Raw genomic sequence first — 24,496 nt, 5'->3', positions numbered from 1 at the left:
AAATACTGCAGGACTTTCAATGGCTTTAGAATAATTAGGAGTGGAGCAAAGGTAGAAGGCAAGAAGCTGGGAGAGGGTGTCTGCCTTGTAGCAGCTGGGTATCGAACAAGACCAAAATAACATCCACCCCTAGCAGGCAAACCTGGCCATAAAACAGGCACCTCCGGTAAATTGGCTTTATGTAAATTTGGGATTTATCTGCTATAGATTTCCTGTATTCTTTTTTTTTTAAAATAATTTTTATTACGGTTTTCATAAAATATCAGTAACAAAACGAAAAAGGAACCCAACAGGGTTAAGTACAAACACAGTCCAAAAAAGCAACCCTCCATACCCCCCTCCCCCCGTACATAAATAATAAATTAACACCCCGACTTAACACAAAACAAACACAGCAAATATATACGCCCCCTCAGACCCCCTAGTACAAATAAACAAAAACAAAAATAAAGTAAACCCCCACCCCCCGCCCCCCGAGCTGCTGCTGCCATTGACCAATGTCTACCGCTCTGCCAGGAAGTCTAAGAACGGTTGCCACCGCCGAAAGAACCCTTGTACCGACCATCTCAAGGCGAATTTCACCCTTTCCAGCTTAATAAACCCCACCATATCGTTGATCCAGGATTCCACACTTGGGGAGCTCGCATCCTTCCACTGAAGAAGAATCAGGGACGCAAAAACCAGAATTCCGGCCTCTTTCGCCTCCTGCACTCCCGGCTCCTCTGCCACCCCAAATATTGCGAGCCCCCAGCACGGCTTGACCCTGGAACCTACCACCCTCAACACCGTCCTCGCTGCACCCCTCCAAAATTCCTCCAGTGCTGGGCATGCCCAGAACATATGGGTGTGGTTTGCTGGGCTCCCTGAGCACCTAACACACCTGTCCTCACCCCCAAAAAACCGGCTCATCCTTGTCCCAGTCATGTGTGCCCTGTGCAGCACCTTAAACTGTATGAGGCTGAGCCTCGTGCACGATGAGGGAGAGTTCACCCTCCCTAGGGCATCTGCCCACATCCCCTCTTCGATCTCCTCTCCCAACTCCTCCTCCCACTTACCTTTCACCTCCACCACTGAGGCCTCCTCCTCCTCCTGCATCACCTGGTAAGTTTCCGAGATCTTCCCCACTCTCTCCCCCCACCCGAGAGCAATCCGTCCTGTACTGTGTGTGGCAGTAGCCGCGGGAATTCCACCACCTGCCGCCTGGCAAACGCCCTTACCTGTAAGTACCTGAAGGTGTTCCCCGGAGGGGGGGGGGGGGGGGGGGGGGGGGGGGAGAGCCCAAACTTCTCCTCCAGCTCACCCAGGCTCGCAAACTTCCCGTCCACACACAGGTCTCCCAAACTTTGTATCCCTGCCCTGTCCCACCCCGAAAACCCTCCATCTGTTCTCCCTGGGACGAACCGGTGGTTCCCCCGTATTGGGGTCCACACCGAGGCCCCAACTTCCCCCCTATGCCGCCTCCACTGCGCCCAGATTTGAGGGCAGCTGCCACTACCAGGCTCGTGGTATACCTCCTTGGAGGGAGTGGCAGCGGCGCCGTTGCCAGCGCCCCCGGACTCGTACCCACACAAGACGCCGTCTCCAGCCTCTTCCATGCAGCCTCACCCACTTGCGCACCATCGTCGCATTGGCGGCCCAGTAGTACCCACAGAGGTTGGGCACGCTAGCACCCCCCCCCCTCTTTTCTCTACTCCGCTCCAGGAACACCCTTCGCACCCTCGGAATCCCTCGCGCCCACAAAAACCCCATTATGCTCCTGCTGACCCGCCTAAAAAAGACCTTCGGGATAAACACGGGGACGCACTGGAACAGGAACAAAAACCTTGGGAGCACCGTCATTTTGACTGACTGCACACTACACGCCAAGAACAGCGGCAACGCGTCCCACCTCTTGAACTCCTCCTCCATTTGCTCCATCAGCCTTGTGAAATTAAGCCGATGCAGGGCCCCCCAGCTTCTGGCCACCTGGACCCCCAAATACCTGAAGCTCCTCTCCGCCCTAGTTAGTGGGAGCTCGCCAATCCCCCTCTCCTGGTCCCCTGGGAAAAACCACGAACAGCTCGCTCTTCCCCATGTTGAGCTTGTACCCCGAGAAATCCCCAAATTCCCTGAGGATCCTCATTACCTCTGGCATTGCCCCCACCGGGTCCGCCACATATAGCAAGTCGTCCGCATAGAGCGACACCTTATGCTCCTCCCCACCCCGCACCAGCCCCCCTCCAGTTCCTCGACTCCCTCAGTGCCATAGCCAGGGGTTCAATCGCCAGTGCGAAGAGCAGGGGGGACAGGGGACACCCCTGCCTCGTCCCTCGGTGCAATCGAAGGTACTCAGGTCTTCTCCTGTTCATGGCCACACTCGCCATTGGGACCTCATACAACAGCCTAACCCACCTGACAAACACCTCCCCAAACCCAAACCTCTTCAGCACCTCCCACAGGTACCCCCACTCTACCTTATCGAAGGGTCTCTCAGCGTCCATCGCCACCACTATCTCCGCATCCCCCTCCCTCGCCGGCATCATGATAACGTTCAGAAGCCTCCGCACATTCGCGTTCAACTGCCTCCCCTTCACGAAACCCGTCTGGTCTTTGTGGATGACCTGCGGCACACAATCCTCAATCCTCGTGGCTAAGACCTTCGCCAGCACCTTGGCATCTACGATCAGCAGCGAAATCGGCCTGTAAGACCCACACTGCAGGGGATCCTTGCCCCGCTTCAGGATCAAGGAGATCAGTGCCGGGACATCGTCGGGGGCAAAGCCCCCCCCCCACCACCCTTGCCTCATTGAAGGTCCTAACTAGCAACGGGCCCAACAGGTCCATATATTTTTTTGAGAATTCGACCAGGAAACCATCCGGCCCCGGTGCCTTCCCCACCTGCATGCTCCCTATCCCTTTGCTCAGCTCCTCCAGCCCAATCGGGGCCCCCAATCCCTCCTCCACCTTTGGAAACCTCAATTGGTCCAGAAAGCGCCCCATCCTTCCCTCCTCCAGTGGGGGCTCGGACCGATACAATTCCTCATAGAAGTCCCTGAAGACCCCATTGATGCCAACCCCACTCCGCACCACACTCCCTCCCCTGTCCTTAACTCCCCCGATCTCCCTTGCTGCGTCCCACTTCCGAAGCTGATGCGCCAGCATCCGGTTTGCCTTTTCCCCATACTCATAAATCGCCCCCTGGGCCTTCCTCCACTGCACCTCCGCCTTCCTGGTGGTCACTAGGTCGAATTCGGCCTGGAGGCTGCGGCTCTTTCTCAACAGTCCTTCCTCAGGCACCTCCGCATACCTCCTGTCCACCCTCACCATCTCCTCCACCAGCCTCTCCCTCTCCCTCTGCTCCCTCCTCTCCTTGTGGGCCCTAATAGAGATCAGCTCTCCCCTAACCACCACCTTCAGTGCCTCCCATACCATCCCCACTCGGACCTCTCCATTATCGTCGGCCTCCAGGTACCTCGCTATGCTTCCTCGGACCCGCTCACTCACCTCCTCGTCCGCCAACAGCCCCACCTATAAGCGCCACAATGGGCGCTGGTCCCTCTCCTCCCCCAGCTCTAAATCCACCCAATGCAGGGCGTGATCCGAAATGGCTATCGCCGAGTACTCGGTTTCCTCTATTCTCGCTATCAGCGCCCTGCTCAAAATAAAAAAGTCGATCCGGGAATAAGCCTTATGGACATGTGAGAAGAATGAAAATTCCCTAGCCCCCGGCCTTGCAAATCTCCAAGGGTCCACCCCTCCCATCTGGTCCATAAACTCCCTCAGCACTTTAACCGCCGCCGGCTTCCTACCCGTCCTAGACCTGGAGCGATCCAGTGCCGGATCCAACACCGTGTTAAAGTCTCCCCCCATTATCAGGCCCCCCACTTCCAAGTCTGGGATCCGACCCAACATGCGCCGCATAAAACCCGCATCGTCCCAGTTCGGGGCATACACATTGACCAGTACCACCCTCTCTCCCTGCAACTTACCACTTACCATTACGTACCTACCGCCATTGTCTCCCACAATGTTCGACGCCTCGAACAACACCTTCTTTCCCACCAAGATCGCCACCCCTCGATTTTTGGCATCCAGCCCCGAATTAAACACCTGACCTACCCACCCTTTCCTCAATCTTACCTGGTCTGCCACCTTCAGGTGTGTCTCCTGGAGCATGACCACATCCGCCTTCAGGTGCGCGAACACGCGGGCACACTTGACCGGCCCGTTCGGTCCCTTTACATTCCAGGTTATCAGCCGGATCAGGGGGCTGCCCGCCCCCCTTTCCGCCGACTAGCCATAACCCCTCCTCGGCTAGCCACGCGCCCGCACCCCACGCCCGGCCCGTTCCCCACGGCGGTGGACCCCGGTCTCGACCCCCCCCCCCCCGCAGGAAAAAGCCCGCGCTTTCCACCTACCCAGCCCCGTCAACTCTGACGCAGCTCCTTTTACAGGCCCAGTCCCCTCACCCCCGACTCGGGCCTCCCCCTCCCCGCGGGGCCCCATCTCACTGCCGGCCATCCACCCGTTCCATTTGCTTACCCCCCTCCAAGAGCCCCCCTGATCAACCCAACCAAAACAGTGTCCAACCCGCCCTAACCACCCTCACCGAACCAGAAAGAAAAAAAAACAAGAGCAAAGGACCCCCCCTCAAAAAGTAACATATCAATCGCAATCCCCAAACACACATCCCGACCCTCAATCTGTGTCCAACTTCTCGGCCTGAACAAAGGCCCACGCCTCCTCCAGAGACTCAAAATAATGGTGCCGGTCCTTGTAGGTGACCCACAGTAGCGCCAGCTGCAACATGCTAAACTTCACCCCCTTCATGTGCAGCACCGCCTTCGCTTGATTGTACCCTGCCCTCCTCTTCGCCACCTCCGCACTCCAGTCCTGGTATATTCGAACCTCTGCATTCTCCCACCTGCTGCTCCTCTCCTTCTTGGCCCACCCGAGCACACACTCCCGATCAGCGAACCGCACCAGCACCCGCGGAGGCTCGTTAGCCTTGGGCCTCCTCGCCAGCACTCTATGGGCCCCTTCCAGCTCCAGGGGCCCCTGGAAGGACCCCGCTCCCATCAGCGAGTTCAACATGGTGACCACATAGGCCCCCACGTCCGGCCCCTACAGCCCCTCCAGGAGGCCCAGAATCCGCAAATTCTTCCGCCTTGACCAATTCGCCATCTCCTCGAACCGCTCCTGCCATTTCTTGTGGAGCGCCTCGTGCGCCTCCACCTTTACCGCCAGGCCTAAGATCTCGTCGTCGGAGATCTTTTGTCGGGCCTCACGGATCGCCACCCCCTGGGCCGTCTGTGTCTCCAGCAGCTTATCGATAGAAGCCTTCATCGGCTCAAGCAGGTCTGCTTTAATCTCCCTGAAGCAGCGCTGGATAACCTCCTGTTGCTCCTGCGCCCACTGCATCCACGCTGCCTGGTCTCCACCCGCCGCCATTTTGTTCTTCTTCCCTCGCACCTTCTTCGGGTCCACCACCACTGTTTTAGTCGCCCCGCTCCTGGTAAAAGCCATATACTGTCGGGGAACTATTGTACTCTCATTCTCACAGCGGGAAACTTTGAAAAAATGCCGTTGTGGGCCCTGAAAAGATCCCCAAAGTCCGTTTTTTGCAGGAGCTGCCGAATGTGCGACTTAGCTCCGCATAGCCGCAACCGGAAGTCATAGATTTCCTGTACGATAAACACTCAATCAGGTTCATGTTAAAAGCGGTCTAGAGATAAGGCAGCTAACGTTTTCAAGAAGAAAGTAGAGAAGCGACCATTGCTCACATTTAACCAAGCCAAAAAAAGCTAGATTTACTGGATGAACAGACACAGTTGATAAAATCCTGGTCAGGCTAGTAGCCCACCTGTGTATCAGCTTGCCTCAATTAATAGTCCTTACCTCTGGGTCAGGATATTGTATGGTCACACTCCATGCCAGGATGTAGAACTCACACTTTAGGCTGTCCCTCCAGTGAATAAATGCCAGGTTGTTTTAGGGGCCATTCTTAATAATAATAATAATAATAATAATCACCTATTGTCACAAGTAGGCTTCAATGAAGTTACTGTGAAAAACCCCTAGTCGCCATATTCCGGCACCTGTTTGGGGAGGCCGGTACGGGAATTGATCCCGCGCTGCCGGCATTTGCAAGCCAGCTATTTAGCCCACTGTGCTAACCTAGCCCCATTCTTCCAATAAGTTGTAAAATCAAGTTCCTGTCTGTTCAGGTTAATATTAAAACGGCACTGCTCAAAGAGCAGGTGGTTTGCCCAATATCCTGGTGACATTTCCTGTCTCAAATTGAGGATCCCAGCAGAAATCTGCAGGGCTTCTGCAGTATCGATGGCATTACAAGAGTTTGCCCACGAAACAATCATTAGGGAGAAGCATAAAGGTTTCAACATAGTCATTATCTACTTGTGGGCGTTATCCGGAAGATAAAGTCCCAAAGGCAGTAGCAGACACAACTTTAAAAGAAAACATCAGTGCGTGCTGTACTCTCCAGTGCAGTTTGTTCAATCCCCCTGCAGCAATCAAATCACAGTACCTCAACAGGTTTCACCTTCTCTCTGATAAATAGTAAAAAACATCCCCCACTCCCAGTTTGGTTTTTTTTAACATAAGGAACAGGAGGAGTAGACCATTCAGCCTACCGAGCCAGCTCAGCTACTCAATAAGATCATGGCTGATCTGATTGTGGCCTGAACTCCATGCGTTTCTGCCTGCGCCCCATATCCCTCAACTCCCTTGTCAATCAAAAATCTGTCTAAATCAGCAATGAATATATTCCATGACCCCCTCCCACTGCTCGCTGGGGAAGACAATTCCAAAACTTTAACAGCCCGCCTGTCTTAACTGGGAGACAGAGATGAGGAGGAGGGCTCTCTTCTCTCAGAGGGTTGTTGAGTGTTTGGAATTATCTGGGTTCACTAACAGGAATAAGATCATCCCACTGGGTGTCAAGGCTTTGACAAAATTCATAAAATTGTATCATTATTCCAATAATATCCTCTTATCTACAGCCAACTCAAAAAACAATGCCTCTTGTCCTTTTGGAGACCCAGGCCCAAACTTTGCAGGGACAGCAAATTGGCTCCCCCCTTCCCCTATCCATTCATAGGTGTCTCAGTAGTAAATGGGGCTGAACTAACAGAATTCTACATTGTGGTGATACGGAAGGAAATTGAAGTTCAGGAGGAAGATGAGCCATGATTGTACTGAATGGCAGAGCAGGCTTCCATCTCGTACATTCTCATATAATGTATCCCCATCTAATTTTAACAATTGCTCTCTGAATGGAAAGAGAGCACTGTATGCCTGGTCAGAAGCACAACTGACTGGATATTTGCGATTCAGGGAGTGGTGGGAGAGTGAAAAAAAGGGAGTGAACGAGATTTAAGTGAGTCAGAGGCTCTTAATGGGAGTGTTATTCTTTAATAGAACTACAATAGTGGTCTGGAGGCATGCGAGGAAATGGTTTCCTAACTTCTTGGGAGTACTGTTGCAAGAGGTACACTCAAGGAAGGCAGCCCTGCTCAACAGGAAAGATCACCCAGCTGTGACGGTAGAGTGGATGGCAAGTAAATGGAGTCAACAGGTCAGTGTTGTTCAAAAAATTAGCCACATGTTAATAAGGAATTTAGACATGTTTAATTGCAGTTTTGATTAGAAAATGAAAGAAAATAAAGGAACATGATTGAGCGTTGGTAAAATGGCAAGATGAAAGGGTTGATCATTGTGAGTGCTTGACCTTAAGAAACCGAATGGTGGTGGGTGTTCAAATAGAACTAACATGTTAAGTACAGTTACTCCTACTGTGTAAATGTATGCAGCCCTTACCCAGTCTGGTCTACATGCAACTCCCAGGTCCACAGCAATGTGGTTGACTCTTAACTGCCCACTGAAGTGGCCTAGTCAGCCTCTCAGTTCAAGGGCAATTAGGGTTGGGCAACAAATGCTGGCCTTTCCAGTGACGGTCACATCCCATCAAAATGAATATTTAAAAAGATATTTACTAAAATGAGTTCATCTGACTAACTAGGGCCAGTCAACAATTTCTGTAGGACAACACTACCCCAGTCCATATGATGTGGGACAATTGGATCAAGGTTACTGGTATGAGGTGTGCCAAGGCAAGTGTGCTCCCCCTGGTAGATTACTATTATTGTGACAAAGCAGACATGGCACAAACCAGAACCATGACCTACAATGCCTTGAGAAAAATCGCTGACATGTACCATTGCTGCAGAACAAAATATAGGGCACACAATTAGCTTATATGGCGATACAAATTGATGGTCATATTCTGAAATGTTGTCATCAGAAATTAGATGCAGGATGCATTTTATTCCTAAATATTCTCATGTCTACTATCTGTACGTCCTGTCCTGCATCCAGAAGACTGTACAGAAAAACCACGAAACTGAAGCAAAAGTACCAATTTGAAGATGTCACGGTTTGAGAGTGCAGTCCTGAGGACCTTCCTCAAAATCTGTGGATGAAAGAAGGAAGGGAAAGATACACCCATTACGCAGACCATGTCAAAGTGCAGAAAGACCTGGACATTATCTAGGTTTGGGCTGACAGGTGTTAAGTAACATTCACACCACACAAGTGGCAGGCAATGACCATCTCCAACAAGAGAGAATCTAACATCCGCCCCGAGACATTCAATGGCATTACTATTGCTGAAGCCCCCACAATCAATATCCTGAGGGTTACCAATGACCAGAAACTGGACCGGACTAGCAATATAAATACTGTGGTTACAAGAGCAGGACAGAGACTAGAAATCCTGTGGCAAATGACTCACCTCCTGACTCCCCAAAGCCTGTCCACCATCTACAAGGCACAATTCAGAAGTGCTATGAAATACTCTCCACTTGTCTGGATGAGTGCAGCTCTGACAATACTGAAGAAGCTCCACACCTCCAGGACAAAGCAGCCCGCTTGATTGTTACCACTTCAATCCTTCCACCACAGACAGTGGCAGCAGCATGTCCCACATACAAGACTCACTTGAGGAACTCACCAAAACTCCTTCGGCAGCATCGTCCACACTCACGGCCGCTACCACTTGGAGGCTCCCCTCCAAGTCATTCACTATCTTACATTGAAAATAGATTTCCACTCCTTCACTGTTGCTGCGTCAAAATCCTGGTACTCCCTGCCTAACAGCGCTGTGGGTGTACCTACAGCTCAGGGATTGCAGCTGCTTAAGAAGGCAGCTGACCACCACCTTCTCAAGGGCAACTAGGGATGGGCAATTACTGCTGGCATAGCCAGCAACATCCACATTCTGTGAAGGATTCAAATGCCACAAATATCTTATTTTATTAGTTGCACTGTTACCTTTATTCAATTAGCAACAGGGTACCATTTCAAAGAGTCGCACAGGCTGTTATCTGGAAAGATTACATCATAAGAGCCATTGTGCTGCAAAGATTACCAGTTGCAATCTCATAAGCAAAAACTTATCATTGATGGGAGATGATTGCAGCCAGGTCATGAAGGAGTGTCCTGCAGGGTTCGGAGCATTACTATTCATATGCTTTATTACCGATTTGGATGCAGGTGTAATGGAAGCATTCCTAAGTTCACTGATGACAAAAATGCAGCCAAGAGGTAGAAATTTAGACCAAATTAATAAATCGCGGCAGATTTAGATAAATTGCAGGACAGAGCTGGTGTCGTAAATGTTACTCAATGAGGTCAAATGCACTTATGCATCTAGATTGGAAACTGTAGACAGGTGTAAACATAGAAACATTGACATAGAAACATAGAAAGTAGGAGGAGACCATTCAGCCCTTCGAGCCTGCTCCGCCATTCATTATGATCATGGTTAATCATCCAATTCAATAGCCTAATCCCGCTTTCCCCCATATCCTTTGATCCCCTTCGCCCTAAGCGCAATATCTAACTGCTTCTTGAAAACTAACAATGTTTTGGCCTCCACTGCTTCCTGTGGTAATGAATTCCACAGACTCGCCATTCTCTGGGTGAAGAAATTTCTCCTCATCTAAGTCCTAAATGGTCTACCCCATATCCTCAGACTGTAACCCCTGGTTCGGGACACACCCACCATCAGGAACATCCTTCCTGCATCTCCGTCTAGTCCTGTTAGAATTTCACAGGTTTCAGGGCAGCACGGTGGCGCAGTGGGTTAGCCCTGTTGCCTCACGGCGCCAAGGTCCCAGGTTCGATCCTGGCTCTGGGTCACTATCCGTGTGGAGTTTGCACATTCTCCCAGTGTTTGCATGGGGTTTGCCCCCACAACCCAAAGATGTGCAGGCTAGGTGGATAGGCCATGCTAAATTGCCCTTTAATTGGAAAAAATGAATTGGGTAATTTTTTTTAAAAAAAGAATTTCACAGGTTTCTATGAGATCCCCCCATAATTCTTCTGAACTCCAGTGAATACAATCCTAACTGATTCAATCTCTCATACATCAGTCCCGCCATCCCAGAATCAGTCTTGTAAACCCTCGGTGCACTCCCTCGAGAGCAAGAACATCCTTCCTCAGATAAGGGGACCAAAACCTCACAAAATATTCCATGTGCGGCCTAACCAAGGCCCTGTATAATTGCAGCAAGACATCCCTGCTCCTGTACTCTAATCCTCTTGCAATAAAAACCAACATACCATTTGCCTTCTTTACCGCCAGCTGTACCTGCATGCTTACCTTCAGTGACTGGTGTACGAGGACACCCAGGTCTCGTTACATGTTCCCCTCTCCCAATTTATGGCCATTCAGATAATAAGTCTGCCTTCTCCTTTTTGCTTCCAAAGTGGATAAACATTATTACACTTCTCCAAATTATACTGCATCTGCCATTCATTTGCCCACTCACTAAATTGACCAAATCACACTGAAGGATCTCTGCATCCTCCTCACAGCTCACCCTCCCACCCAACTTGATGTCATCTGAAAACTTGGATATATTACATTTTGCTCCCTCATCTAAATTATTTATATATATATTGTGAATAGCTGGGGTTCTAGCCTACCCCACTGGTCACTGTCTGGCAATTTGAAAAAGATTTGGTCATTCCTTTTTTTTAAAAAATATATTTTATTGAAGTTTTTCAAACAAAAATTTTTCCGTTTTTACAACTCAACAAGGAATTATACATTAAACATTATTTAAATAATATAGTGAACTTACAACAAAAAACTAGAAGAGAAAAACAAATAGCAAAAACACAAAATAGTGCTCCCCCCCCCCCCCCCCCCCCCAACCGGGTTGCTGCTGCTGTAATTTCTACCTTTTCATTATCGTTCCGCGAGATAGTCAAGGAACGGTTGCCACCGCCTGGAGAACCCCTGAGCCGATCCTCTCAACGCAAATTTTATTCGTTCCAATCTTATGAACCCTGCCATGTCGTTTATCCAGGCCTCCACACCCGGGGGCTTTGCTTCCTTCCACAGGAGTAGAATCCTACGCCGGGCTACTAGGGACGCAAAGGCCAAAATGTCGGCCTCTTTCGCCTCCTGCACTCCCGGTTCTTCTGCAACCCCAAATATAGCTAACCCCCAGCCTGGCTTGACCCGGACCTTCACCACCTTTGAAATTACCCTTGCCATACCCCCCCCAGAACTCATGCAGTGCCGGACACGACCAAAACATGTGTGTGTGGTTCGCCGAGCCTCTTGAGCACCTCCCACATCTGTCCTCGACCCCGAAAAACCTGCTCAGTCTTGCTCCCGTCATATGTGCTCTATGTAGAACCTTAAATTGCTAAGCCTGGCACACGAGGACGAGGAATTTACCCTACTTAGGGCATCCGCCCATAGCCCCTCCTCGATCTCTTCCCCCAGCTCTTCTTCCCATTTTCTTTTCAGCTCCTCTATCATCGCCTCCCCCTCGTCCCTCATCTCCCGGTATATTTCGGACACTTTGCCCTCTCCAACCCATGCCCCCGAAATCACTCTATCTTGGATCCCCTGCGTCGGGAGCTGTGGAAATTCCCTCACCTGTTGCCTCGTAAATGCCCTCACTTGCATATATCGGAAGGCGTTCCCTGGGGGCAACTTATATTTTCCTTCTAGCACTCCCAGACTTGTAAACGTCCAGTCTATAAACAGGTCCCTCAGCTTCCTAATTCCTGCTCGCTGTCAACACTGGAACCCCCCATCCATCCTCCCTGGGACAAACCTGTGGTTATTCCTTTTCGGGGACCACACCGAGGCACCTGTCACTCCCCTGTGTCGCCTCCACTGCCCCCAGATCCTCAAGGTTGCCACCACCACTGGGTTTGTGGTGTCCCTTTTCAGGGAGAACGGCAGCGGTGCCGTTGCCAGCGCTTTTAGGCTCGTTCCCTTGCAGGACGCCATCTCCAGCCTCTTCCACGCTGCTCCCTCTTCCTCCCTCATCCACTTACAGACCATCAACACATTGGCAGCCCAACAGTAGTCGCTCAGACTCGGCAGCGCCAGTCCCCCTCTGTCCCTACTGCGCTGCAGGAACCCCCTCTTTACTCTCGGGGTCTTTCCCGCCCACACCAAGCTCATAATGCTCTTATCTATTTTTTTTTTTTTTAAAAGGCCTTTGTGATCAGAATGGGGAGGCACTGAAACACGAAAAGAAACCTCGGGAGGACCATCATTTTAACTGCCTGCACTCTGCCCGACAGCGGCACCATATCCCACCTCAAAGTCCTCCTCCATCTGCTCCACCAATCGCGTCAGGTTAAGTCTATGCAGGGTTCCCCAGTTCCTGGCCACCTGGATCCCAGGTATAGGATGTTCCTTACCACTCTCCTCAGCGGCAGAGCATCTATCCCCCTGCCCTGTTCCCCGGGGTGCATTACAAAAAGCTCGCTCTTCCCCATATTTAGTTTGTATCCCGAGAACTCTCCAAACTCCCTAAGTATCTGCATTACCTCTGGCATCCCCTCTACCGGGTCCGCAACATATAGCAGTAGATCATCTGCGTAGAGCGACACCCGGTGTTCCTCTCCCCCTCTTCTGAGCACCCCCCTCCACTTCTTAGAACCCCTCAGCGCTATGGCCAGTGGTTCAATTGCCAACGCGAACAGTAACGGGGACAGGGGACACCCTTGTCTTGTACCCCTATGTAGCCGAAAATATCCCGATCTTTGCCAGTTTGTAACTACGCTTGCCACCGGGACCCCATATAAGAGTCTGACCCAACTAATAAACCCCTCACCGAACCCAAACCTCTTCAGCACCTCCCACAGATAGTCCCACTCCACCCTATCGAATGCCTTCACTGCATCCATCGCCACCACTAGCTCTGCCTCCCCCTCCGGAGGGGACGTCATCATCACCCCCAGCAACCTTCGTACATTAACATTCAGTTGTCTCCCCTTTACAAACCCTGTCTGATCGTCATGTACCACCCCTGGGACACAATCCTCTATCCTTGTCGCCATCACTTTGGCCAGCAGTTTGGCATCTACATTTAGGAGTGAGATAGGCCTGTATGACCCGCATTTATCTCGTTTCAGGATTAGCGATATCGTCGCTTCCGACATTGTCGGAGGTAGCATCCCCCTTTCCTTAGCCTCATTAAAGGTTCTCGCCAAAAGCGGGGTCAACAGATCCATATACACCGGAAACCCGTCTGGTCCCGGGGCCTTCCCTGCCTGCATGTTCCCCAGTCCTTTAATCACCTCATCCACCTCGATTGGCGCCCCCAGACCTGCCACCTCCTGCCCCTTCACCTTCGGGAACCTTAGCTGGTCCAGAAAGTGTAGCATTCCTTCTTTTTCCCCCTGGGGGTTGGGACTTGTATAGCCTCTCGTAAAAGGTCTTGACCACCTCGTTCACTTTCCCTGCTCTCTGCTCCAAATTTCCTGTTTTGTCCCTAACTCCCTCGATCTCTCTCGCCGCCATCCTCTTCCGAAGTTGTTGGGCTAGCTGCCGGCTCGCCTTTCCCCATACTCATATTGCATCCCCTGTGCCTTCCTCCACTGTGCCTCTGCCTTTCCAGTGGTCAGCAGGTCAAACTCCGCCTGTAGTCTTCGTCTTTCTCTGTATAGCCCTTCGTCTGGGGCCACCGCATATTTTTTATCCACCCTCAAAATTTCCCCCACTAATCTCTCTCTTTCTTTGCCCTCTTGTTTCCCCTTGTGGGCTCTAATGGAGATCAGCTCTCCTCTAACCACCGCCTTCAGCGCTTCCCATACTACCCCCACCTGAACCTCCCCATCGTCGTTGACCTCCAGGTATCGCTCAATACACCCCCTCACCCTTCCGCAGACCCCCTCGTCCGCCAGTAGTCCCATAACTAGTCGCCAGAGTGGGCTTGGGGGGCCATTCACCACCCCCCCCTCGTCGACTAGCCATCCCCTTTTTTAGGCCATCTCCTCATCCAGGTCCCGCGCACCCGTCTGTCCCCCAGGTAGCTCCTTCCCGCCCTCCTAGTTCCAGATCCACCCAATGCGGGGCATGGTCTGAAACGGCTATGGCCGAGTACTCCGTTCCTGCCATTTTCGGGATCAGTGCCCTTCCCAAAACGAAAATGTCTATCTGGGAGTATACCTTATGGACGTGGGATAAGAAAGAGAACTCTTTAGCCATTGGCCTGGCGAATCTCCACGGATCCACTCCCCCCATTTGTTCCATAAATCCCTTAAGCACCTTGGCCGCTGCCGGCCTTCTCCCGGTCCTGGATCTGGACCGGTCTAGCCCTGGATCCAGCACTGTGTTAAAGTCGCCCCCCATTATCAAATTTCCCACCTCCAGGTCCGGGATACGTCCCAGCATTCGCTTCATGAATCCCGCGTCATCCCAATTCGGGGCATATACATTCACCAGCACAACCGCCTCGCCCTGCAGTCTGCCACTCGCCATCACATATCTGCCCCCACTATGTTCTTGGCCTCGAATGATACACGTTTCCCCACCAATATTGCCACCCCTCTGTTTTTCGCGTCCAACCCGGAGTGGAATACCTGTCCCACCCATCCTTTTCTTAGTCTAACCTGATCCGCCAACTTCAGGTGCGTCTCCTGGAGCATGACTACATCAACCTTCAGTCTCTTTAAATGCGCAAACACCCGTGCCCTCTTAATCGGCCCATTTAAGCCTCTCACATTCCACGTGATCAGCCGGATTGGGGGGCCATTCACCACCCCCCCCTCGTCGACTAGCCATCCCCTTTTTTAGGCCATCTCCTCATCCAGGTCCCGCGCACCCGTCTGTCCCCCAGGTAGCGCCTTCCCGCCCTGACCACCTCATCTCTTACCGGCTCCCCCTCTCACTCAGCACCAGCAACCCAGTTGATTCGCCCCCCCCCCCCCCGCTAGATCCCCCTCTAGCTTGATTACTCCCCCCATATTGCTTCCGGAAGTCAGCTAACTCTGGCTGACCTCGGCTTCCCCCGTTCACTCTTTGACCTCCCTGCGTGTGGGGCTCCCTTCCTTCCTGCGCCCGTTTTCCCGCTATAATTTCCATAGCGCGGGAAAATACCCGCGCTATCCTTTCGGCCCCGCCCCCTATGGCGCAGTTCCCTCATTTCCCCTTCCCTGTCCCTTTTCCCACCGGCGCCCACATTTCATCGTGTCCCCCCCATCGGGGGGAGAGAAATTCCCCGTCCAACATTGCTGTACAGTAGCCCTCCCCTTTCCCCACTTTACATTTCTGCACCACCACCTCGCTGCTTCTCTCCAAACATCAAACTCTCAAATCTAGTCCAGTTTCTCTTCTTGGATAAATGTCCATGCCTCCTCCGCCGTCTCGAAGTAGTGGTGCTTGCCCTGATGCATGACCCACAGTCACGCCGGCTGCAGCTTCCCAAATTTAATTTTCTTCCTATGGAGCACCGCCTTGGCCCGGTTAAAGCTCGCCCTCCTTCTCGCCACCTCCGCACTCCAGTCCGGATACACATGAATCACCGCATTCTCCCATTTGCTACTCCGTGCCTTCTTGGCCCAGCTCAGGACCATCTCTCTGTCCCTGTAGCGATGGAACTTCCCCACTATTGCTCTTGGTGTTTCACCTGCGTTTGGTCTTCTCACGAGGACCCGGTACGCTCCCTCCACTTCCAGGGGGCCCATTGGGGCCTCAGCTCCCATTAGTGTGTGGAGCATCGTGCTCATATAAGCCCCAGCATCAGCTCCCTCTGCTCCTTCGGGGAGACCTCGAATCCGTAGGTTTTTCCTCCTCGAGCTGTTCTCCAGGACTTCCAGCCTTTCCATGCACCTCTTGTGTAGTGCCTCGTGTGTCTCCATTTTTACCACCAGGCCCTGTATCTCATCTTCATTCTCGGCTGCCTTTGCCTTCACTCCACGGAGCTCCATCGCCTGGACCTTTTGTGTTTCCTTCAGTCCCTTGATTGCCAGTAGCATCGGCGCCAGCACCTCTTTCTTGAGCTCCTCCACACATTGTCGGAGAAACTCCTGCTGGTCCGGGCCCTATGCCATCTGGGCTCCATCCGCCGCCATTTTGCTTCTCCCTTCTCTTCTCTGCCGCTGCTCCAAAGGATCCTTCGCAATCTGGCCACTACCGCCGCTCCTTTCCATACACACCCGGGGGGGACTCCTTCCTTCGTCATCCCACACTGGGTTAGGTCGGAAAAAAATTCCGTTGGGGCTCCCGGTAAGAGCCCAAAAGTCCGTTGGAACGGGAGGTGCCGAAACGTGCGGCTTAGCAGTGCATCACCGCACCCGGAAGAGATTTGTTAATTCCTACTCTTTGTTTCTTGTCTGTCAACCAGTTTTCTATTCATCTCAATACACTACCCCTAATCCCATGCGTTTTAATTTTAAAATATTAGTAGAGAAATGGGAGACTTATGTGGGACTTTGTCAAAAGTCTTCTGAATGTCCAAATATACCACATCCAATGGCTCCCCCTCGTCAACTCTACTAGTTACATCCTCAAAGAATTCCAGTAGATTGTGTCAAGCATGATTTCCCCTTCATAAATCCAGGCTGACTCTGTTCGATCCTGCCGTTGTTTTCTAAATGCCCTGCAATAAAATCTTTGATAATGGATTCTAGAATTTTCCCCACGACTGACATCAGGCTTACTGGGCTATAATTCCCTGCTTTCTCTCTACCTTCTTTTTTTAAATAGTGGAGTTACATTAACTACCCTCCAATCTGCAAGAACTGTTCCAGTGCCTGTAGAATACTGGAAGATGGCCACCGATGCATCCACTATTTCGAGAGCCACTTCCTTAAGTACTCAGGGATTTAGATCATCAGGCCCAGGGGATTTATCAGCCTTCAAACCCATCGATTTTCCCATCACCATTTCTCTACTAATATTGATCTCCTTCAGTTCCTCCCTCTAAACCCATGGCGTCCACCAACAGTTCTGATATCTGACTTGTGTCCTCATTTGTGAAGATAGACCCAAAGTATGTGTTTAGTTGCTCAGCCATTTCTTTGTCCTCATTACACATTTCCCTGTTTCTGACTGTAAGGGACCCACATTTGTCTTCACCTATCTTTTTCTCTTCACATACCTATAGAAACTTTTGCAGTCAGTTTTTATGTTCCCTGCAAGCTTACAGGGAACCATACAGGGGTACCAGCTAAAAGGTCGGTAGGGGAGCAGGGAATATCAGATAATTGTGAACAGAAGTCCACAAACAGAATGTCAAACCCACTAAAAGAGGATAATATTTTATGCTGTCTTGCTAAAACACAACGTAAAACTAAGAATCCCACACAAGCCAAAAGGACAGCAGGGCTAGTAGATACACAAACCAAGTCCCTTGGCAAGAGAAATGAAGCATGTGCCTTTTCAACTTCATATTTACAGAGAGTGAGGACGTGGAACTCACCACCACAGGGAGTTGTTGTACTGAACATTCTCGATGCATTTCAGGGACAGCTAGATAAGTACAGGAGGGAGAAAGGGGAAATAAGGGTTATGCTGATAGAGTTAGATGAGGAAGCTCGAATGGAGCATAAACACTAGTATGGACTGGTTGGTTATGAATGGCCTATTACTGTGCTGCATATTCTATGTAACTCTGTGTGGAAAGTAACTGCACTAAGACTACTGAAGCATGGCATCAGTATGGATTTGTTCAAGTTACTCAAAAGGAAGCTGCACAAATTTCTCAGTGCAGGGCGTTGCTGGGGATAGCTGATATTTAATAAGTTACTGAACTCCTGGAACTTGGTTCAACTATCATATGAAATCATAAAGGAAATTCCCGAGCCCTTTATTGACCAATGGGCTTATTTTCTACCTCCCCAGGAGGGTACATGGCTGGCGAAAGGGGTTGGAGAATAAGTGATCAATGCAGTCAATGGCCGCACCAGGTTTGGATGGGAGAGATTTGATGAATTTCACAATCTTTTCCCATCTTCTTTATAATAATGTATGTACATGACACAAATATATTTGCACCTTACCTCTCTTAGAAGGCACTCCATCCTGAAACTTTTGCTGTCAGACTGTTGCTCATCCTGCAGGGGTGGCCAGGACCTGGGGTTTGGAAGGAGATGGGTTCAGACGAGGTGATATTCTCTGTGAGCACACATCTGTCCAACCCAGTTAGTGCCAGTTAACAGTCAGATGCCTTCTCAGTCAAGGCGGTGTATCTTCCATCTTCTAAATGTGAGATCATATCCCCTTAATCTAGGTTGTAGCCATTTCAAACATCAAAACGGCAATTTATCTAGTCCCTCAAGTACAATCTGCAAAATTGTCATTATCCTCAAACATGTTCAGTTAAGTGTTGTGCAACTCCTCCATCTTATAAATGCACGCTGACTTCATTAAATTTACCCATCTTGTTAAGGATGCTTTCTGATGCTTTTTCCACAACAAATACTAGGCTCGTTGTATCATCAACATCCTTTTTAGATTGGCGCTAAGCACTTTACAGTCCTCAAGTACTCATTTCATTTTTATTGATTCCTTAAGGTAGTGACAATGATGACAGATTTTGCAAGCCACTGCTTGAAATACTGTTATCTCATTTAAAGTCCATTGAGGATTTGCTGCCCAATCTTCCTTTAATTTTCACAGCCAATTTGCCATCAGCATTGGGAGAAAAAGGTGACAAACTGAAAATAGAACTCAAAGCATTCCATTTTCCAAATCCCTCAGAACTGCACAAAGCATCAGTGAAGTCCAGGGGTAGAAGGATTAAGGAGACCACCCGCCAAATAAATTATAAAAGTGAGTTTAAATGAACTTCTCTAAAACGTTTTATCTATATTGTATCATCATCCATCTTGCTCTCAACCACTTCCAAGATTTGCCTCCTCTCCGATAGGCTTCCCTTTAGTAAAATTTATTCATTATACTTGTACTTAGCTTGCCTTACCCCAGTCTTAACATCTTATTTTCTCATTTCTCCTTTAGTGTTTCATTCAACTGAATGTTGCTGTGGTCAGGCATCTTGCTCCACAGAACTGTGTGTCCATTTATCCTTCCACTTCACTCATTTTGTAAAACCTTCCTTAATCCAATCTGGTGTCCTCGTTTTTGAACTGACTTCCCAGTTTGTCTTGTGGCCAGCATTTCCTCTAACAGCAACCGGCCATAACACAGTAAAACTCCCCAAGGTGCCTCATGAGTGTTAGGAAATAAAATCCGACACCAGGAAACAGGACTGGTGGCCCAAAAGCTTGGTCAAAGTGGTAGGTCTTAAGGAATGCATTAAATAGGAAAGATAGAGAGAGAGAGAGAGAGAGAGAGAGGCAGAAGGGTGTTTAGCAAGGGAAGCACAAAGCTTAGGCAGCCTCCAATGATGGTGTAATTAAAATGAGCAAAATGCAAGTGGCCAAAATTGGAGGAGCACATAGCAAAAGTTGTGGGACTGGTGGAAGCTACAGAGGTACGGAGGGATAAGGCCACACAGGGATTTGAAGGTAAAGATGAAAATTTTAAAATCAAACTGAAACTGGACAGACAACGCAGGTCAGCGAGAACAGTGTTGACGGGTGAATGGGTTCTGGCGTGAGATCGGCCTCACCCACAATTAGCTCAGCTGTTGGATCCATTTAATTATTCATAACCAAATTAAGCAACACCACCACCCTGGTAGGCAAACTAATATAGTGCTCGAGGAAGTCACGGACACTGATGGAACTCCATTCACTTCGCTCTGTTTTCTCCTTTTCGGTCTCAAATCCATAAGCAGACAATGAAATTCTGAGCAATCACTGTTTTTCTACTCATTCCTCTGACTATATAAAACATTTCCTTTCCACAGTTTGCAAGTCTGTAATACACCTGTTCTAAATCTAACAAACCCTTTTTTAATGGTTTGAATCCCAAACCATTGACTGATTGTAACCATTTCTTGCCCACATCAACCTTTTTAAACCGGTCGTGATTACTTTGCCAATATTGCCACTCCATCTCTTGTTTCCTATTCCAATACATTTTGTTTTCCATTCTAGGACCAATTTGCAGTTAGGTTTCCGTTAATACTAATGCTCAGATATGCATGTAAAATATTTGCTTCCTTTAACCTATTGCCCTAACTCTTCCCTGTGCTTAAATGACTTGTCACTTCCCTGTCTAATCGCTTTGCCAGTACATTAACACCTGGCCTGTTCAGATGTAGCTCTTTCCATATGGAAGAGCTTTCATTGTCCCAGAATCAGTCGAAATGTCTAAACTGGATTAATGGTTTAGGCCCCTGGATTACTTGACTAATAATATAACTACACTGCCATACTTATTTCCAAGTACTGCTTTGGATAAAAACAAGAACCCTGTTTCCTAAACAAAACACCCATCTTCGACATGAGGTGAAAGAGAACATAATATTAAAGGAAAGTACATACAAAAGTGCACAGAATAGTAGACCTAGAAAAAAAGCACAGCAAAAATGACAAAAATATTTAAGAGGAGCAAAAAGAAACATGAAAAGAAACTTGTGGGATATGAACATTAGCACGTTTTTATAATTGTAATACAAGATAGAGTAGTCACGGGTAACACAGGCCTTTTAAAAAAACAAAATTGCAGACAATATTGCCAAATGAAAATACAGTTGTATTATTCTTTGGTGTACAGGAAGAGGAGAATACACCTGACATTCCAGGTAAACTATAATTACGGATTAGAAGTCACTAACGTTAGCAAGAAAACTGCATTAGAAACAAAAATGGCATTAAAGACTGATAAATCCCCCAAGACGTGAAGGTGTCAACACCAGAACCCTAAAAGGAAATTGGTGGTTAAACTGTTTGTCATAATCTTTCAAATCACTCCTGATTCAGGAATTGTCCCGATAAATTGCAATTGTTACTTGCACTTAAGGGGAGAGACAAATAAAATGTCTATCTAAAATCTGGCGTAGCAAAGTTATTTGAAATCTAGGCAAGAACAAATATGAACACAAAGAATAGTAGGCCATTCAGCCCAACTCCACCATTCAAAAAGAAAATGGTCAATGTAATCGTGGCCTTAACTCCACTTTCCTGCCCGGCCCCGCATAATCTTTGACTCCCTTATCAATCAAAAATGTCAAACAATCTCTCATTAAGGGCAGCATGATTGAACATTTAAGAGAAATTTGAGCTGAGTAGAGGAAGCCAGTATGGATTTATAAAGGGTAGGTCATGTCTAAAGTATGTGATTGAATTTTTTGAGGAGATAACTAAAATAGTAGCATCATAGAGAATGTCTATTGGTGTTGTTTAAATGAACATCCCGCAAACGTTTGATAAGGTTCCAAATAAACGACTATTAGTTATAACTAAAACTCGTGGAACTGAAGGCAATGACTGAGTAGGGATAATGTGTATGTACTTGATTTGGACAGAAGTGACTAGTGATGTCCCACAATTAGCTATTCTGAGATCTCAATTATACACCAGAGGTTGGATACCCAAAATCTCTGAAAACTAAAATTGTCCAAAAAAAGACATTTTTGATATTCTGTTAAATCCTTTGATTTCATAAATACTGAGTCTACCTTGGTAAGTTAGATTAGTTTCACAGTTGGTAAAGTAAATCAATAATAAGTTTCCCTCCACTTTCAGATCTGGGCACCACTCCTGAAACAGAGGAAGCTCGGAGATGGAGGGGCTATACGCGAGCTCTTCCCAGAGGGCAGAATCAGCGAGAGTTGTGCACACACAGGACACATGCTCACTTCAGCGCTTTATCATCTGCTATTTAACAGAGCTCCAGGGGTTAAATTTATGAGGCGTGATTTTATAAATTTAGCTTGCATTTCCTGAAATATAAAAGTTTCAAGAGTGATTTGAATGAGATTTGTAGGATTGTGAAAGGTTAGATAGTGAGAAATTTATTCTGCAGTTGAGAACAAGGGGGCATATTCCTTGAATTGGAGTCAGCCTATTCAAAAGGGAAGTTAAGAAACACTTCTTCACACAAAGACTGGTAGAAGATTGGAACACTCTCGCCAAAAAACAGCAGGAGTCAGCTCAGTTGGTTAGAGTTGAGGCAAAATGACACCAACGGCACATGTTCAAAGATAATGAGAATAAAGCTAAATTTACTAAAGCTTGAAATCGGTGTATAAATCTCCTGAGGAAGTTTGTTAAATGGTCATTACATTATTAATGAGAGTGGCGGCTAGGCATTTCCCCACAGGGAGAGGTGCTGCAGACTGCTATCATGTACAATACTGAAGCAGACCAAAGGGTAGCCTTGCCTTTCCATCCTCTCAATGAGTGACTACGCTCAAGGGAGAAAGCATTCAACAAACTAAGGTAAGACACTGGCATCAATCTTTTAAATCACACAAACGAGAAAAAGATGCTCAACGTAAGCTAGAGACTGAGCTTCCTAAAATATCGGTTACAAGATGTTAAAGACCCACACAGCCTCATTTGGAACAACATGCCTCCATTTAAAGCAATTAAGATCTTTCAGCAGGCAGCCCTCATCTTTTACCAAATTTCAACCTCTGTAATTAGAATGAGCCACTAATTTCCATGCTGGTTATATTAAGCACCAATTATTTGAATGATATTGAATTCCTTTCATAGCTACCTTTTCAGCTAGCTATGTTTGCCACAGGCTGAGGCAGAGACCATCTTTCCATTTTTACAAGGATGGTAGTCTTCCGTCCTGGAGAGGTACGAGAAGTCTTCAATTCTTGGGCAAGGATACGCAGGATTAAAAATCTCTCTCAAGGGGGCAGCACGGTGGCACAGTGGTTAGTGCTGCTGCCTCACAGCTCCAAGGACCCAGGTTCAATTCAGGTGACCGACTGTGTGGAGTTTGCACGTTCTCCCCGTGTCTGTGTGGGTTTCCTCCGGGTGCTCCGGTTTCCTCCCACAGTCCAAAGATGCGCAGGTTCGGTGGATTGGCCATGCTAAATTACCCTTTGTGTCCAAAAAGTTAGGTGGGGTTACTGGGTTACAGGAGGTGTGGGCTGAAGTAGGGTGCTCTTTGCAAGGGCCGGTGCAGACTCAATGGGCTGAATGACCTCCTTCTACACTGTAAATTCAATGATTCTATGAATACAATATTGATGAGGCACTATTTGAAATACATCCAAACTGCATAATATCTTAATCTAGTATGACCAGTGTAACTGGTCACCATTACACCATTGGAAGGAACAGTTGTAGGATTGTAATCTTCCCATAAATGGCTATATTACTTGTCCATCATCCAGTACTTAATCAGCAGATAATTCCTCCAACTAGCAAAGCCACCTTCTTCGATCCCCACCATTCTTTAGCCATGGAGTCGAAACCCCTCCCCAGCAAACCTATAGGCCAGTTTGCAACCTTTGTATCTTATTTGATCCGAAGACGAGCTTTCAACCACACATCTGCACCATCGTCAGGACAATATTCTTCCAATTCTGTAATGCTGCTCAACTCTGCCCTGCCTCAGATCATCTGCGATTGTAACCCTAATCTGTGTCTGTTATCTCTAAACTTGATTATTCCAAAATACAACTGGACAGCTTCCCGCATTTGACCCTCTGTAAGCTTAGCCATCCAAAAGTCTGTTGCCTGTGTCCTAATCCACATCAATCCCATTCATCCATCACCCGTGGGTTTGCTCATGCCCACTGGCTTCCAGTTAAGCAATGGTACACTTTTGAAATTCTATCCTCATTTTCAAATCACTTTGCTGCCACACAACTCCTCCCCTCCACCCCTTCAAATATCTGCGCTTCTCCTCCATCCTGTCACCTTGAACATCTCGATTTTAATCATTCCACCATTGGCAACAGTGCCTCCAGACGCCGAGGCACTAAGCTCTGAAATTCTCCCCTTAAGCCTCTTACTCTTGACATTTCTTGCTTCCTTAAAGAAACTACTTAAAAGCTAGCTTTCTGGCCACGTTTTCACTCATTTGTCCTAATATTTCAAGTACAATGAGTGCTAATGCGTCTGTAAAGTGCAATGGGACGTTTACTTGGGGCCTTTACTATATTAAAGGTGCTATATAAATACAATTGTGTTATTGTACAAAATCAGGAAAATGCATCAAATAGTAATAAAATTACCCTGGAAAAGCAAAGTGCCATTATTTTAATGCATTGATAACGCATTTGCTAGAGTTGATCACGGATGGGCAGCCAAAATCTGTTGCTTGCAATTCCTGCATCACGTGGAAACTTCAAGACACTTC

General features: G+C 48.4%; 1 protein-coding gene and 1 long non-coding RNA gene across 2 annotated transcripts in view; one reads left to right on the top strand and one right to left on the bottom strand.

The window, feature by feature from the left end:
* LOC140386779 (vitamin K epoxide reductase complex subunit 1-like protein 1) overlaps positions 1–24,496 on the bottom strand; it is a 76,220-nt gene that overhangs the window by 39,347 nt on the left and 12,377 nt on the right. The window lies entirely within an intron of this gene.
* On the top strand, positions 9,491–22,402 carry LOC140386780 (uncharacterized). The gene is made up of 2 exons (XR_011933671.1): positions 9,491–9,603; positions 21,916–22,402. It is a non-coding gene; the product is annotated as an uncharacterized lncRNA (long non-coding RNA).

This window comes from Scyliorhinus torazame, chromosome 12 (assembly GCF_047496885.1).
Source record: "Scyliorhinus torazame isolate Kashiwa2021f chromosome 12, sScyTor2.1, whole genome shotgun sequence".
Taxonomy (NCBI): domain Eukaryota; kingdom Metazoa; phylum Chordata; class Chondrichthyes; order Carcharhiniformes; family Scyliorhinidae; genus Scyliorhinus; species Scyliorhinus torazame.
This window is presented reverse-complemented; position numbering and strand designations above follow the sequence as displayed.